A 14674-nucleotide genomic window follows, 5' to 3' on the forward strand; every position below is an offset into this window, starting at 1 on the left:
AAAGAAGAGGTCAAAATGACCCAAGGAGGCCAGGCTGTGGCGACCCCTGGAGTCCCAGAATAACATCAGTAAGCGGAGCTCATTTGAAGGTGCCATTTATTGTGCATTTGCAAGAGCTTATTTCTTCATATTTAAAAGGGATTTGCACTCTCTCTGTTCAGCGCACATGGAACAGAACGTGTAAACGCAGAACATCCTTCTTACATTTAGCTCTAAATCTAAGTTGCTAGTGGGTAGACTCAGACAGCCCATCCATTACCCACCCACCCAGTCCCACCTTACATGAATGATGCCCTTTTCAGGCTCCAAGTGGTGAGAGTCAGCTGAAACTGGTTTGGTTTGAATGGGCCTGCCCGACAAACAACAGACTTTGCAGCCACAATGCTTTGAGCAAACTGAAGAACTTTCATGAGCCAGCGTGGAATTGCCCTATCATGGCAGAAAAGCGATAATAGGAATACATGAAACTTAAAAAAAATCTAACTGGCTGGTACCAGAATCTGCTACTCATCAATCTGATTCTGTGCTTTAGCAAGCAGGTAACTGGTTTCCAGCTCTCCTGTTTAATGCATTGAGGTACATGGAGGGTTTCCAACTTTTAAACTGATCTCTGCAGATCTACCTTTAATAGCAAAGTGGATCCCTGTGCCAGGAAAAGCACCACTGGTTGGTTCCTGCAGTTTAAATGGCTTTTAATGGCCCAGTGGCAAGATTGACAGGGCTGAGAAATGCGGGGAAAGAGTCAGCTGGGAAAGTATACAGCAGCAGTTTTAGTTATACAAAATGGCCGACTGCACACTCCATAGTATGCCAGTGTGATGTAGTTGTTAGGCTAACAGAGAAAACGACTGGCCTTAAAGTAAACTTCATGGAAGAATAAAGAGTTAAATTTGGGACTCCCAAATCCTGACCTGTCACTCTAACCATTACGCTATATAGAAAATGTTAACAATACATCCTTTACAGGCAAAAGTAAGGACAGCAATGTTCCAGGCAGGGCTCATTTCAAGGGGGAATGCGCAGGAATGCAGTTCCAGCAGTTCCCCAAAGAGGTCACATGTCAGGTGGCCCCGCCCACCTGACTCTCGGCCATTTTGGGCCCGTTTCATCCTGGATTGGGGTCGAAACGGCCCGAATCGGGCCTCTGATGGGTGGTGGATCACTCTCTCACTCAGCAGCAGCTCGATCCTGACCATTTTGGGCCCCTTTTCGGCCATTTCCAGCCCCTTTTTGCCATTTTGGGCCCAATTTCGGCCTTCAATGGCCAGGATTGGGTCCAAAATGGCCAGGATAGGTGATATCAGGGGGTGTGGTGTATGCAAATCAGTTATGCTAATGAGACACTTCAGGTGCTGGTAAGGGCGTGGCATATGCTAATGAGTTATGCTAATGAGTTCCTCCAGCTCTTTTTCTACGAAATGACCCCTGGTTCTAGGCATGGGAACTAAAAAACAGGGACAGCTGGAATGTTTGGATCCCATGCCATTTGCCCACTTTCAGGTTGTGAATGGTTGTGTGAAGCCTGAGAAAAAGGATTCGAATCCTGACATGATTTTGCTGCATTACCAAAGACACAAGCCACTTTTAACCCTGCATACTAGCTTGTCTCTTCAGCAAAAGGAACAGCAGCACCGAAATCAGGAAGCAAAGCTCTGGTCACACATGCAGTTCTCTCCCAATTCTGGCCCTTCCTGGGATCCTGGCTGTTGTTTAGGATTATTGTCCACCACCTGCCCTTAGGATGGGGCAAGCCATCCATCTGTAAGAGATTCCACTTAGAATCTTCAGAACAAATACCTTTTTTCTTTTTCCATTAGAGAAACACTCCAAAAGACAGCAATAAAAGGACACTATAAACAGCCAAGTGAAAATGGCAGTCAAGACCATAACTGATTGTCTTAAGAATTAAGCTGCAGGCTAGTTAGCAGACTTTATTTTTCATTTCATTTGGAAACAAACTGATGGAAATGAAAATGTTTCTGCACAGGTGGAGAGCACGGCTGCAAGACGTATCATCGCTGAGAAGGTCCTACAACGTTTCAGTCAAGTTTCACTCATTTCAGCTTCAGAAAGAGCCCTGGGCCTGCTTAATTTAAAAGGCACACAGAATTCAAAATGGACACACAGGCTGCCATTCAGCGGAGCTCCTGTGCCAATCTATTGAAGCACAAAACAAACAGGAGTCATGAGGCACTTGAAAGACTAAGGGCAAATCCACATTACTCATTCTAAGTCGCATGTTCCCCGCATTCCCCACGCAATCCCGAGTGCCGGTCACATTACCTCATTAAACAGACGCATTTCATTCGCATTTCTCCCGAATATGTGGTCACAGGTTTTCAATGGGAGTTTCACGGTGGCCGTGAACGGGCCAATGCGCAATTTACGCGTTTTTTTAAAAAAACCACCCCCCTTCCTGTCTCTCCGGCCGTTCCGGGAGTTCCTATTGGCTGATTCAACTTGCAAGTGCTTCGTAGTCTGCAAAAGACTGTTTTTGACTTCATAGCATTGGATTTATTGATTATGCTGTTTCTGAATCAAATCTGGTAGTTTGAAAAATCATTTTGGGGTGAATCCATCCTCAGAACGGACTCGTGAAACTTCCTTTTTAACTGTTTTTTATTTTTTTTATTTTATATTACTGTAATATCAAAATTATGAAATATCAAAATAATGACACTCCAAGGAAGTGAAACTTCAGTAAAATTCAGGCACTGAACTGTCCTGCATAGGAAATGCCCACGAAAGCGTCCCACATGCTTCCAAATTTCCAAAAAAGAAACAGGAGAGAGCCATCAGTGCTGTCAGTGGGGGAAAGAGAGGCATCATTATCTTCAATGATGTTTCTTTATAAGGCAAGATCGAAATAACGGAAAAGTGAGCACAAAAAAATAAAAAAAATGGGCGGGAAAAAAAGGTCCCGCCCCAAAAAGCGGTTTTCGAGCGGCCGTGTGACCGGAGGGACGCGCGAGAAAGACGGATTGGAAGCAGGAATGTGAACAAAGAGGAAAAAAATGCAGATTGGAGGCAAACGGAAGATATCCGATATACATGCGGGTAATGGGTGAATGTGGATTTGACCTAACATTTTATTCTAGCATCCGCTTTCAAGGATTGAAAGCCCACCTTTTCACAAAATAATTTCAGTGGGAGGGTGAATATTGGCTCTACTTTCCTGTCACAACATTGTTGCTCATCTCAGGGTACCACTGTTCTTCAAGTTAAGAAGAGAGGGATTGGAATTGCACCCAGAGCCTCCTCCTCTCTTTGACCCCCTACATGTTTTGTCAGGAACAAGGGGACAGCATGTCTTTATCAGCCAGCTCCTATAACCATCCTCATAGGCTGAACAGGTACCATGTCAGCTCACAGCCACCCATGGGAAAAACCCTCTCCTCAGAGGACAGGGGCAGTTTTCCAGGTGCCTGCTGTGAAGTGCCTTGCCATTGGCCCCTCTCAGCTCCACCTGAGCCTAATGAAGGTAAGCCTACCCTACTGGGGTCCAGCGTATCTCCAAGGCCTGGTCTCCTGGAACTCCTTCCTCACAAGCTGCTGACCAGCTCAGTTCAGTCTTTAAAGGGACAGGGCTTCATGGCACAACTGGTTCCACCCCCTGCCCAGCTGCACAGGGAGACTCCAGTGTTACCACCACAGCTGCTGCCAATAAGGGGTGAGGGAGTGCTCACCCTCTGACAATTTAATTACACTTGGGCAGGACTTTTTTTCTGGGAAAAGAGGTGGTGGAACTCAGTGGGTTGCCCTCGGTGGTGCGGAGGGTGATCTCAACTCCCCTCTGTCTGGAGATCAGGGGGTGGGGCCACCAGCCATGTGACTGTTTTCAAGAGGTTCTGGAACTCCGTTCCACTGCGTTCCAGCTGAAAAAAAGCCCTGCACTTGGGAATTATTCACTATGCATGTGTAGCCTTCTGGTCATGCCTACAAATGTTCACTGGACTCAAGTGTTCCTTTCCAGGGTGTAAAATCTCCTGGAGGTACTTTTTTTAAAAAAATTCAGAAAGTTTAGTTTGTTACATTTAGATCCTGCCCTCCCCATAAGCAGGCTCAGGGCAGCTCACAACAGTGTTTGAATACAGAATTTAAAATATATACCTAGAAACACAATAAAACACATAAAACCAACCAGGGCTTTTTTTCAGTGGGAACGCGGTGGAACGAAGTTCCAGAATGTCTTGAAGATGGTCACATGGCTGGTGGCCCCGCCCCCTGATCTCCAGACAGAAGGGAGTTTAGATTGCCCTCCACACCTCTGAGCAGCACGGAGAGCAATCTAAACTCCCCTCTGTCTGGAGATCAGGGGGTGGGGCCACCGGCCATGTGACCATTTTCTCTGAGGGCAACCCACTGAGTTCCACCACCTCTTTTCCCAGAAAAAAAGCCCTGAAACCAACCAATAAATAAAACCAATCAATATTCACATAAGAGGCTGAAGTAAGACCACAAACAGCAAATAGTGAAAGGATGGAACAATCGCTCTTGAGGTGGCGTGGCAGGGGCACAGACAAAGGTCCCACAGAAAGCTTCAAACAATCTACAATTCATGTTAAGAGCTCATATAAACTTAGTTCCCACTAAAGTGTTAAAAACTTGTATCTGATTATGTTTTGCTTCAGTATCTCTACTATGTCTTGGATCCTTCCTAATGCTATGTCTTTAAACTTGTATATGTTTACCTTATGGTATTGTATTGAAATGCACTTACTTGATCCTGATTGTATTAACCTCATACTGTGTAATCCGCGTTAAATCTCAGTGAGAAAGGCGGACTATAAATGATGTAAATAAATAAATAAATATCTGGGCTGTACCCAGGGGTCATTTTATAGAAAAAGAGCTGGAGGAATTAATTAGCATGACTCATTAGCATATGCCATGCCCCTTGACATCACCAGAAGTGTGTCATTAGCATAGCTGATTTGCATACACCACACCCCCTGACATCACCTATCCTGGCTGTGTTGGACCCAATTCTGGCCATTCAGGGCCAAAATTGGGCTCAAAATGGCAAAAAGGGGCCCTAAATGACCGAAAGAGGCCATTTTGGGCCCTTTGTGGCCTGGTTCGGGGCCGAAATGGCCCAGATTGGGTCAGTGCTGGGCAGGGGAGGGTTCCTCCGCCCGGCACCGATCTCATCCAGGCTGTTTCGGCCCCAATCCAGGCCAAAATGGGCCCAAAATGGCCGAAAGCCAGGTGGGCGGGGCCACCTGACATGTGACCTCTTTGGAGATCTGCCGGAACTGTGTTCCGGCGCATTCCCCCTCAAAACGAGCCCTGGCTGTACCACTTCAGGGGGAAACTCACATGACAGCATACTCCCTGCACAAAAATACTCTTGCATGCAGCAAATGAGATGACAGGAAGAAACCTTCACTTCTTCCTGACACTCTTCTTAAGTTGCTATATGAATGGACTTTTTAAAAAAAACATGGAAGATGAGCCCCCTTGCCTGCAGCCTGAGGTAGGACAGCCTAGATACAGGTATTAGTGAGTACTAGGCCAAAGAGAGGCTTTACAGATAGCTCTCTTCCAATTTATGAAACTTCTTTCCCCTGGAGAATGGCTAGTGGCCTAGTTTGAGCATATACAAGAAGCAGCATAAGGCCCTAAATTTCGGCAGGCATTTTGTGGCTGTCATAAATAGAGGATTATTAACATTTCCTATGCTTGTTTCATGATACTTGTTCTCAGGGTTCATTTCAAGGGGGAACGCACAGGAACACAATTCCCTAAAGAGGTCACATGTCAGGTGGCCCTGCCCACCTGGCTCTCGGCCATTTTGGGCCCGTTTCAGCCTTGACTGGGGCCAAAATGGCCAAGATTGGGCAGCCCAGTCCTGATCATTTTGGGACCCTTTTCGGCCATTTTCAGCCCCTTTGCCATTTTGGGCCCAATTTCGGCCCTGAATGGCCAGGATTGGGTCCAAAACGGCCAGGATAGGTGATGTCAGGGGGTGTGGCACATGCAAATCAGTTATGCTAATGAGACACTTCTGCTGCCGGCAAGGGGCGTGGCATATGCTAATGAGTTATGCTAATGAGTTCCTCCAGCTCTTTTTCTACAAAATGACCCCTGCTTGTTCTGAGCCCGTGAAGGAGAAACTTAAACTCAAATAATTCAGGCATTTCATTATTTATGAGAGGCATACACGACATCTCTCACTTTTAGCCAATTTTGTCCTTCATTTCCCTCCCGGATGGTTTTCAACCCTCATTGTGAAGTCCATAGAGGAAGGGTGAACAGGTAAGCCACAAATATGTCTGTTGTTGAGCCAGAACTGATGAGACATTTGTGAAAATACCCTTTTTTGTGTGCAGCCAAACAGGATGGCTTTGAATGCCCTTTTTCAAAACCCCGCCTGGGAAGAAAACGCTTGCCTTAACCCTCACATGATCGGAAACCTCCTTTGAGTCAAACCAGCTGAGGTGCTCTTGTGAAATTTGGCTTTATTTACAGCTTTAGGCTGACATTTGGAAGAATACTCAGTGTTGCAATTAAGAGCTTAGTTTTTAACCCAGGGGCAAGTTTTGGCTTTTCAAGCAGTGAACACAATAAACCTTGGTACAATACATTTCTCCACAGGCAGCAGCATGTATGAATCAGGACAAATTCATTCCTCATTGTAATGAGATCTGTACTGGTTTTTTCCCACTGACTTGACAAATCAGGATGAAAAGTTGAATTGATGTAAGGATGGCTCCTTTGGATTAAGTATTTTTGGATTAAGTAGTTGAGATGTGATGCCTATAACGAGGGCTTTTTTTTGGAAAAAGAGGTGGTGGAACTCAGTGGGTTGCCCTTGGAGAAAATGGTCACATGGCTGGTGGCCCCGCCCCCTGATCTCCAGAGAAAGGGGAGTTTAGATTGCCCTCTGCTGGAGCGGCACAGAGGGCAATCTAAACTCCCCTCTGTCTGGAGATCAGGGGGCGGGGCCACCAGCCATGTGACCATTTTCAAGAGGTTCTGGAACTCCATTCCACCGCGTTCCAGCTGAAAAAAAAGCCCTGCCTATAACACCCACCAAGAGGAGCCATAAATGGGCCGATGCCCTTTTCACAACTTCCTGTCAGTTCCAGATTGTGACCTGCAACTAAATTGCATTTTGCTTCTGATACCATGTCAGCTGTATGGCCTCCTACCAGGAGTGATGGGCGAACATTTCCAGATGCAAAGTGGACCAAGCAATTTACCAGCAAACTTGTAAGTGAACTTTTAAAGAGAGTGGTAAAGAATTATATCCTGAAAATCCTACTATTCTTTATAATTTCTGAACCCTCTTCAAGAACCTCCAAATTTCTTTGCCTTAGCTGCTGAAGTGGAAGTATAATAATAATAATAATAATAATAATAATAATAATAATAATAATAAAAAAGTAATAATAATAATAAAAGTAAAAATAAAAGTAAAAATAAAAATAAAAATAAATGTTTATGTTCTGCTCTTCTGGACAGATTAGTGCAACACTCAGAGCAGTTAACAAGTCAGTGTGATTATCCCCACAACAGACACCCTGTGAGCTAGGTGGGGCTGAGAGAGCTCTGAGAGAGCTGTGACTGACCCAAGGTCACCCGGCTGGTTTCAGGCGGAGGAGTGGGGAATCACACCCAGCTCTCCAGATTAGAGTCCTGCTGCTCTTAAGCACTACACCAAACTGGCTCTCAAGGGGTACATTTCTCAGACTTCTGGGCACCCTGAATGCTGTGTTTCGCAAATCAATGGAAAAATTAGGGGGGAATCCTTGGGGGGAATTTGGTTCTTTCCCCCTTGAGCTTTCCCATTCTTTTTCTGGGCTTTCACATTTCAAGGCCCATGTGTGTCCCCCCCTTCCCTCCTTCAGTATCAGTGGCTCATGTTGCAAATCTCCCTGTGAATAATCAAAGGATTAGGTTGCCATCAAATGCACTAAAAGTAGTTGTGAATTTCCTGCATTGTGCAGGGGGTTGGAGTAGATGACTCTGGGGGTCCCTTCCAACCCTATGATTCTAAGCCCCAACAAATGCACACCTTGCTTTTTTCTATAGGATGTAAATATAAGAACTACAGGTGAAATTTACCCATAGGTACCCAATCTGTACATTTTTATAAGTATTTTCTAAGTATGGAGTTTATCTTATTTTTGTGAAATCTTAAGAACTCTGAATTCTTTATTCTGTTGTTGTAAATGCTAATTTCTTCCATATCAGGATTCAGTTTTAGGTCTACCAGACTGTATCTTCTTTCATCCTCTTTCTAAATTCTCATGCAGTAAAAGCTGTTTTGTGATGACAAACCTGAAGAGCAAAATAGGCGGGAAAAGGTATTTTATGTTCTTTTCATGTGCTTTTTGTGACTTTAAAAACAAGGCCGTGTGTTTAGAATAAAAATAAAACTCACTTTGTATTCAGGCACGCCTGTGGGCAAAGCAAAGCTTTGAAGCTCTGGCATTTACACATAAGCATATTGCAAACTGGATCATGCTGATTTTAAATTAGTTCTGGAGCCAGTTTTTTATCCAGAGACTGCTTTGAAAATGACAGTCCTGGGAGATGGCTGGGATGGATCTGCATTCCTAAAGTAGCATGCTATGAATTGGAAAAGACTGTCCCAGGAATTGGAAGACTAAAATGCTTGATTAGTTCTCAAGGCAGATTTCACACTCGAGGAAGCGGCTTCCTGGCTCGGTTTCCACAGTTGCTATCTTGCTGTGTATTCTACAATAAAGGCTATCCTGTCCTAGGCTAAGGGAACTTCCTAGGAGTCTCTCCTGGTGCTTATTTAATAGAGTATTAGGTGCCAAGTTGAAACTTATTTATTTAAGTTAACTAATGAATGTTTCCTACACTGCTTGCTGTTTTAGTGCCTTTTAATAGATGCTCATTACTGTTGTGGCTTTATGGGTGTTTGAATGGGGATAACTGGTTTGGGGTGATTTTTTTTAGCTCTATGGAGGTGTTTTGCTATATTTGATGTTTTTTCGGCAGCCTTGGAAATTGCTTGGTATCAAAAGGGGGCTAGAACCAGGGGCAGAGTGGCTATTAAGACCAATGTGAAAAATCTTGGTGGGTTGATGACCTAGGGTGTTGACCTCCCCTACCAAAGTAGTTCATGTAAAGTTTTATCGATGTTTTCTGGTATTATTCCCAACAACATGATCTGGGGTTTCATAGCAAAATTAACTCTTAAAATCTTCTGAATCTCAGCATGTATATCTTTCCAAAATTCACCAAACATTGACTAATAAACAATTAAATCCCTCGGCCACTCTGGCCCCAAGTGAGAGACAGGCCTCAACTTGTACAGCAGGGGTCCCCAATCTCTTCCATCCTGTGGGCATCTCTGGAATTCTGACACAAGGTGGTAGGCGTAACCACAAAATGGCCACTACAGGAAGTGGAGCCAATCACAAAATGGCCACCTGCCATGGGGAGCAGGACACCACCACAGGAGGCAGAGACAAACACAGAGGAAGACCAAGTGCAGGGGACAAGAGGTGTAATTTTAAAAATACACTTGAAAAGAGGAGTGGAGAGAGAATAAAACCAACACTGCAGCGACACGGCCACCAAACAATGTTATTTTAATCTGCATAGCCAATCAGGTCTCTGGTGGCCGATCAGAAGCTGTGTTGGGCAGGAGCCCCATCTGGCCCTAAAAACACTTGGCAGATGCCAGTGTAGCACCCACAGGTGCCACACTGGGACCACTGCTATACAGAAAAGGGGGTGTCCAGCCCCATAAAAGGTGGGGCTGTCTGTGTAGGCTCTTTCTCCCTCCCTTCATAATGGGGAGCAGGGCCAGGGGAAGGTTTAGGGTGGGGCCCTTTTCCAAGCTTCTTGGTTCCTCCTGGTCTGCCTCTGGCTAGGACCGTTTCACATAAATACAGAGGAGGGAGACCCTTCTTTCTCATATTCCTTCTCACTAGTTGAGAACTGCTGGGAATAACCTGCTGCTAGAATTGCCAACTCACACTTGGGAAATACCTTTGGGGGTGAAGCCTGGAGAGGGTGGGGTTTGGGAGCGAGAGGGTCCTCAGTGGGGTACAATGCTACTAGAGTCCATCCTCCAAAGCTGCCATTTTCTCCTGGTGCATCTGACGAAGAGAGCTGTGGTTCTCGAAAGCTTATGCTTCAATAAAGTTGGTTAGTCTTAAAGATGCTACTGGACTCTTTACTATTTTGCAGCTACAGACTAACATGGCTAACGTCTCTGAATTTGTGACCATTTTCTCCTGGGGAACTGATCTTTGTGGGCTGGAGATCAATCGGAACTCTGGGAGATCTCCTGGAGGCTGGCGACCCTACTTGCTGCTCTCCATCTCTCATCAGGCCACTGGCACTTTTGGAGCAAGCGAACTCTGTTGGGGCCTCCCGCATTCATGGAACCAGCCGCCTAGTGTGTTTCACGGGATTCAGGACCCTGCTGTGATTCAGAAGGCCTCAATGACTCTTTATTATTATTATTGTTATTATTATTATTATTATTATTATTCATTTCAACAATAACAGTACAACAATATTAAAGATAATTATAAAATAGAGATTATAAATTACAGTAAGGACTATAAAATTTGTTTAAACAATTACATTATCGGGCGTACGTTAAACAACCACATAACAAGATTTACAAAAAGCTAAGTAAACAGAGGGAATTACATTATCATTATATCTTATTAAATTAAAGTGAGAAATTGCAGATGTTTAGGAGGGTGTAGTTCAGTAACAATGAGATATTCAAAAAACGGAAACCATTTCGTTAAAAAATCACTTTCTTTCATATGATTTTGTGCTTGGTATAAATCATCCCATATTTTGGTCCCATATTTTGCTAATCCAACCTTCCACCGTTGGAGTTTTCGTAGATTTCCAGTTACATGCTATTAAAGATTTAGCTGCCATCAACAGACTTCATATTAATTCCTTTCTAATGTGAGGAATTATAACAGTATCCCATTGATCTAAAAAAATTAGTTTAGGGTCTAATGGAACAAAGTAGCCTGTAATCTCATGTATTTGTCTTAAAATTTCTTCCCAGAATTTTTTCAAACGAGAACATTCCCACCAGCAGTGGGCGAATGTACCAATGGTACCACAACCTTTCCAACAAAACGGGGAGTTAGACGGTGAAATTAATGAGAGTTTCCTTGGAGTTATATAACATCTGTGAAGTATTTTATATGATTGAACTTTAGTTGAACATATATGAATGGGCAGCCCAATCCTAAGAAGGGCACGGAAAGTGAACAGGAACCGAACTAAGGCTTGCGAGGGCGCATCTAGCCCGTACGCCCGCGTAAGTGGCCTTCCGCCCGCGCTGGGACGTGGCGCTGGCCCGCCGGCGGGCCAGCACCGGTGCAAGCCACAGGCGCCCGTGCGGCGGCGCAGAAGTGGCGTAGAGCCCTACGCCGACGCAGGGGGGGGGCGGGGAGCAAGGCGGGGTCAGAGTTAGTCCGCTCCCTAAGCTCCTCCAGAAGCGGGAACGCCCACAGCGGCGCAAAAAAGCTACGCCACGGAAAAAGAAGGCGTAGCCCATAGGCGTCCATGGAACGGCGAAAAATCAGCCCCCTCTCTGAGCGCCCCGCCCCGCCCCTATGGCCCGAAGGAGCATAGGATGAGAACTATCCCGGGGACCAATCAGCGTGCGCGCCCGGCGTGGACGAGCCCCCCTCTCTGCACCCAATCACCTGCGACCGCGCCCTACAAAACATCCGGCCAGCGCCGCCCAAACCCCCATGTAAGTGAGCACTCGGCCGGAGGCTCTGCCCGTCTGCTGAGTGGCATTGCCCCTTTGAAAACCGAAACGGGCTGAGGGCATTCACATTGGCAGGCGCAGAATGCACTCCGGGGACTTTGCGAAAAACTGGGGGAACTTCGCATAAAGGGGAAGAGGTGCAAATGTCTGCCTAACTCTCTTTCTACCGTGATAGAAAGAATGACTCCACAGCTAACTGATGCATGCTAGTTGCTTCTAACTAAGCACAAACAAACTAACCCTTCCGTGGCAGAAGGGAATGACACTTTGCAAATTAACCGCATGCTCTCCCGTTTCCTTGCAGGTGCCCTGACTCTGGTGCTCCCACCTGGTGATGACCGACGGAGCGCTGACAGGTAAGGAGGAGGTGGGGGGGCATTCCGCAGATTAGTGCAAACCGCCCATTCACCTGAACCCACCCGCTCACTTGCCGCTTTGGGTGAGGCCCAGCAGGGGTGGGGGGCAACCATGGCCGCCCCTGGCTGCCTCAGAGGCAGGCGCCTCGAAAACCACATGTGGCCAGGTGTTTGTTGTGACCAGCTCATTCTCTCCCTTAAAGGTAAAGGCTTGCCAAGGCCGAGTGCATCCTCACCAGACCGTCATGCATCAGCTGCTGCCCTCGACCATGTGCAACCCCCCCCCCGGATGGCGGAGTGTGGGGCTTGCCTTGCCAGTGGAATGAGGCAAAGCCCACACGTGTCTTTTTCCCCCACAGGCACGTCCAGGGCATGGCTGCTCCCCCGCGCCCCGCCCTCCCCAAACATCTCTGACGGATGGTTGGCGGCAGCCCAGGAAGCACCGTCGCGCCGCGGCCTGCATCCCAGCCCCGCCCCTCCGAGCGGGAAGGAGGGCTGTGTGGAATGCTCCGGCTCCCTCGCCAGCCTAAACGCAAGCCCGCTCTTTCCAGTGCAATAAAACGAGATGTACAACAACTGTTTTCTGTGTCTGCGAGTCTGACTTCGTCCTCCGCCCCTCCCCCAACACTCCCGTCACATCTCCCCACCTGCACATTGCCACAAATGTATCCGACACACCCCGTCTTGCCTCCCCGCCCCCTCCCTCCCTCCTCCCCTCCCTCCTCCTCTGTATTTGACCAGTGTCTGTACCACCCATCTGCCGAAGAGAACTTGATTCTCAGAAGCCTGTGCCACAATAAAATTGGATAGTTGTAAAGGTGCTACGGGACCCTTTTTGAATTCGCTACCACAGGCTAACACGGCTAACCCCCCTGTATCTATGGCCAGGTAGAGGGTTGGGGCGGGGCATGTGAGCGGGGATCCCCGGTGGGGAGAGTAGCTGGCACACGATAAGCCAGGGAGAGGGTGGTGCGAGCTGCAGCTGCAAGGGGGCGGGAGATGGCAGGGCAAATGGTCCGCTCGCTGGAACCCTAGCCCCCACCAATGGAGAATCCAGGGTGGTGGCAGGTGGATGCCATATCCCGGGCAGGAGGTCTCGCGCGCCTGGGGAGGGTCGCCCCCATCGCAGCCGCAGCCCCAGCAACACAGTCCCATGAGCGGCCGCCTCCCAGAGTGGGTCCAGCCCCTCGGGCGTCTGCAGCAGCCCCATTGGTCATTCCAACACCTTCCACCCCAGGGCGTCCTGCCTCGCATCCAATCCCGTGGAGCAGTTGCCAGCCTCCCACGCCAACAGGCCATGGTTGTTCGGAGGGGTGGGGTGTGCCTCTCAAGTCCGTGCCGAAGCCCTGCTCGGGCGGCTCGTCGCCATCCTCGACCCTCCGGCCCCGCCCGCTGCAGCAGCTCCACCCGCCCCAGAGGCACCCCTCCCTCGGGCCCAGTTGCGTGCGAGAGGCCGGGCCCGTGGACGGCCAAGGGGGTCCGGCCGCCGGCCTCGCCGGTGACCGCCGCTGCCGCCTTGGGGGTGGGGTGGGGTGTTTTGCTGCACAGACGGCTCTCCTACACGCCTCCCCTTCCTCACGTCTGCTGGGGGAGGTGGGATGATATAATAATAAAGGCTGATTTCTGTGCAATGGGTGTCTGTGTTCTTTGCCTTGGGATGGGGACGAGGGGGCAGGCCCGCTGTGTCTGCCTCTTGGTGGCGGCCTCAGGCCAGCCCTCCCCTTCGGCACCACTTGGGGGCTGTCCCCTGCTGCCAGAGACTGGCTGCTGCCCTGGATTCCTCATGGCAGGGCGCCTGCCAGTCCCATGCCAACCTCTCTGGACGCGGCCGCCAGGGACTTGGTGCTACATTGGGCAAACGGGGGAAAGGCTTCTCAGACTACGCCCACCCCTCTCCTTCCCGACTGCGAGCCCCGCCCGACACACGAGCCGAGGCAGTCTGCCAGCATGGGCGCGGTTTGCCTGCTGCTCTGGGGCCTGGCCGGGATCGCGTGCTGCCCATAGGCTGCGCCTTTCCTGGCCCCTCCCCCTGACGCTTGTCAGGAACAGCGCCCTTTGGCTGCGCCTGGCGGCGGCCGTGGATCAGACCCGCCCACAACACTTTCTGGTTCTCCAAAATTGCATCTCTGCGCCGCTGCGGGCGCCGCTGCGGCCACACTTTGCTGGCACAGGATCCGGCCCGGCGCCGCCGCCACACCACCAGTGCAGCCGCGTCGGCGTTGGGGCCGGCCATAGGATTGCGCTGTAAGTATATTAGAAGACCAAATTCTTTCCCATTGGGAAGCTGTATTTTCCAAATTAAAGTCTTGTTGCTCGATGACTCTTTGGTTTACTCCAGCTTATGGTATCCAAGAGAGTCGCTGCTGCTGATTATGGTTTGCCGGCTCTCGATCAGTTTTACCTCCCGTTTAAAACTTGTATTTTGATTTTATAGTTTTGTCGTGTTGCCGTTAACTCGACTCAAGAATTTTTATGTCGAAAAGCAAGTCACGAATCCTATAAGAACCATCACAATAAAGGAAATAAAACAGTCGAGTGGTTCCGGACAAACCCATCAATCCAGTTTCAGCACTAG

The 14674-nt window shown here is 48.3% G+C and overlaps 1 protein-coding gene across 3 annotated transcripts in view; it reads right to left on the reverse strand.

The window, feature by feature from the left end:
- The window catches only part of ARVCF (ARVCF delta catenin family member), a 376032-nt gene that overhangs the window by 210822 nt on the left and 150536 nt on the right, over positions 1 to 14674 (reverse strand). The gene's annotated exons all lie outside the window — the stretch shown is intronic.

Source organism: Eublepharis macularius, chromosome 13 (genome assembly GCF_028583425.1).
Source record: "Eublepharis macularius isolate TG4126 chromosome 13, MPM_Emac_v1.0, whole genome shotgun sequence".
NCBI classification, from domain to species: domain Eukaryota; kingdom Metazoa; phylum Chordata; class Lepidosauria; order Squamata; family Eublepharidae; genus Eublepharis; species Eublepharis macularius.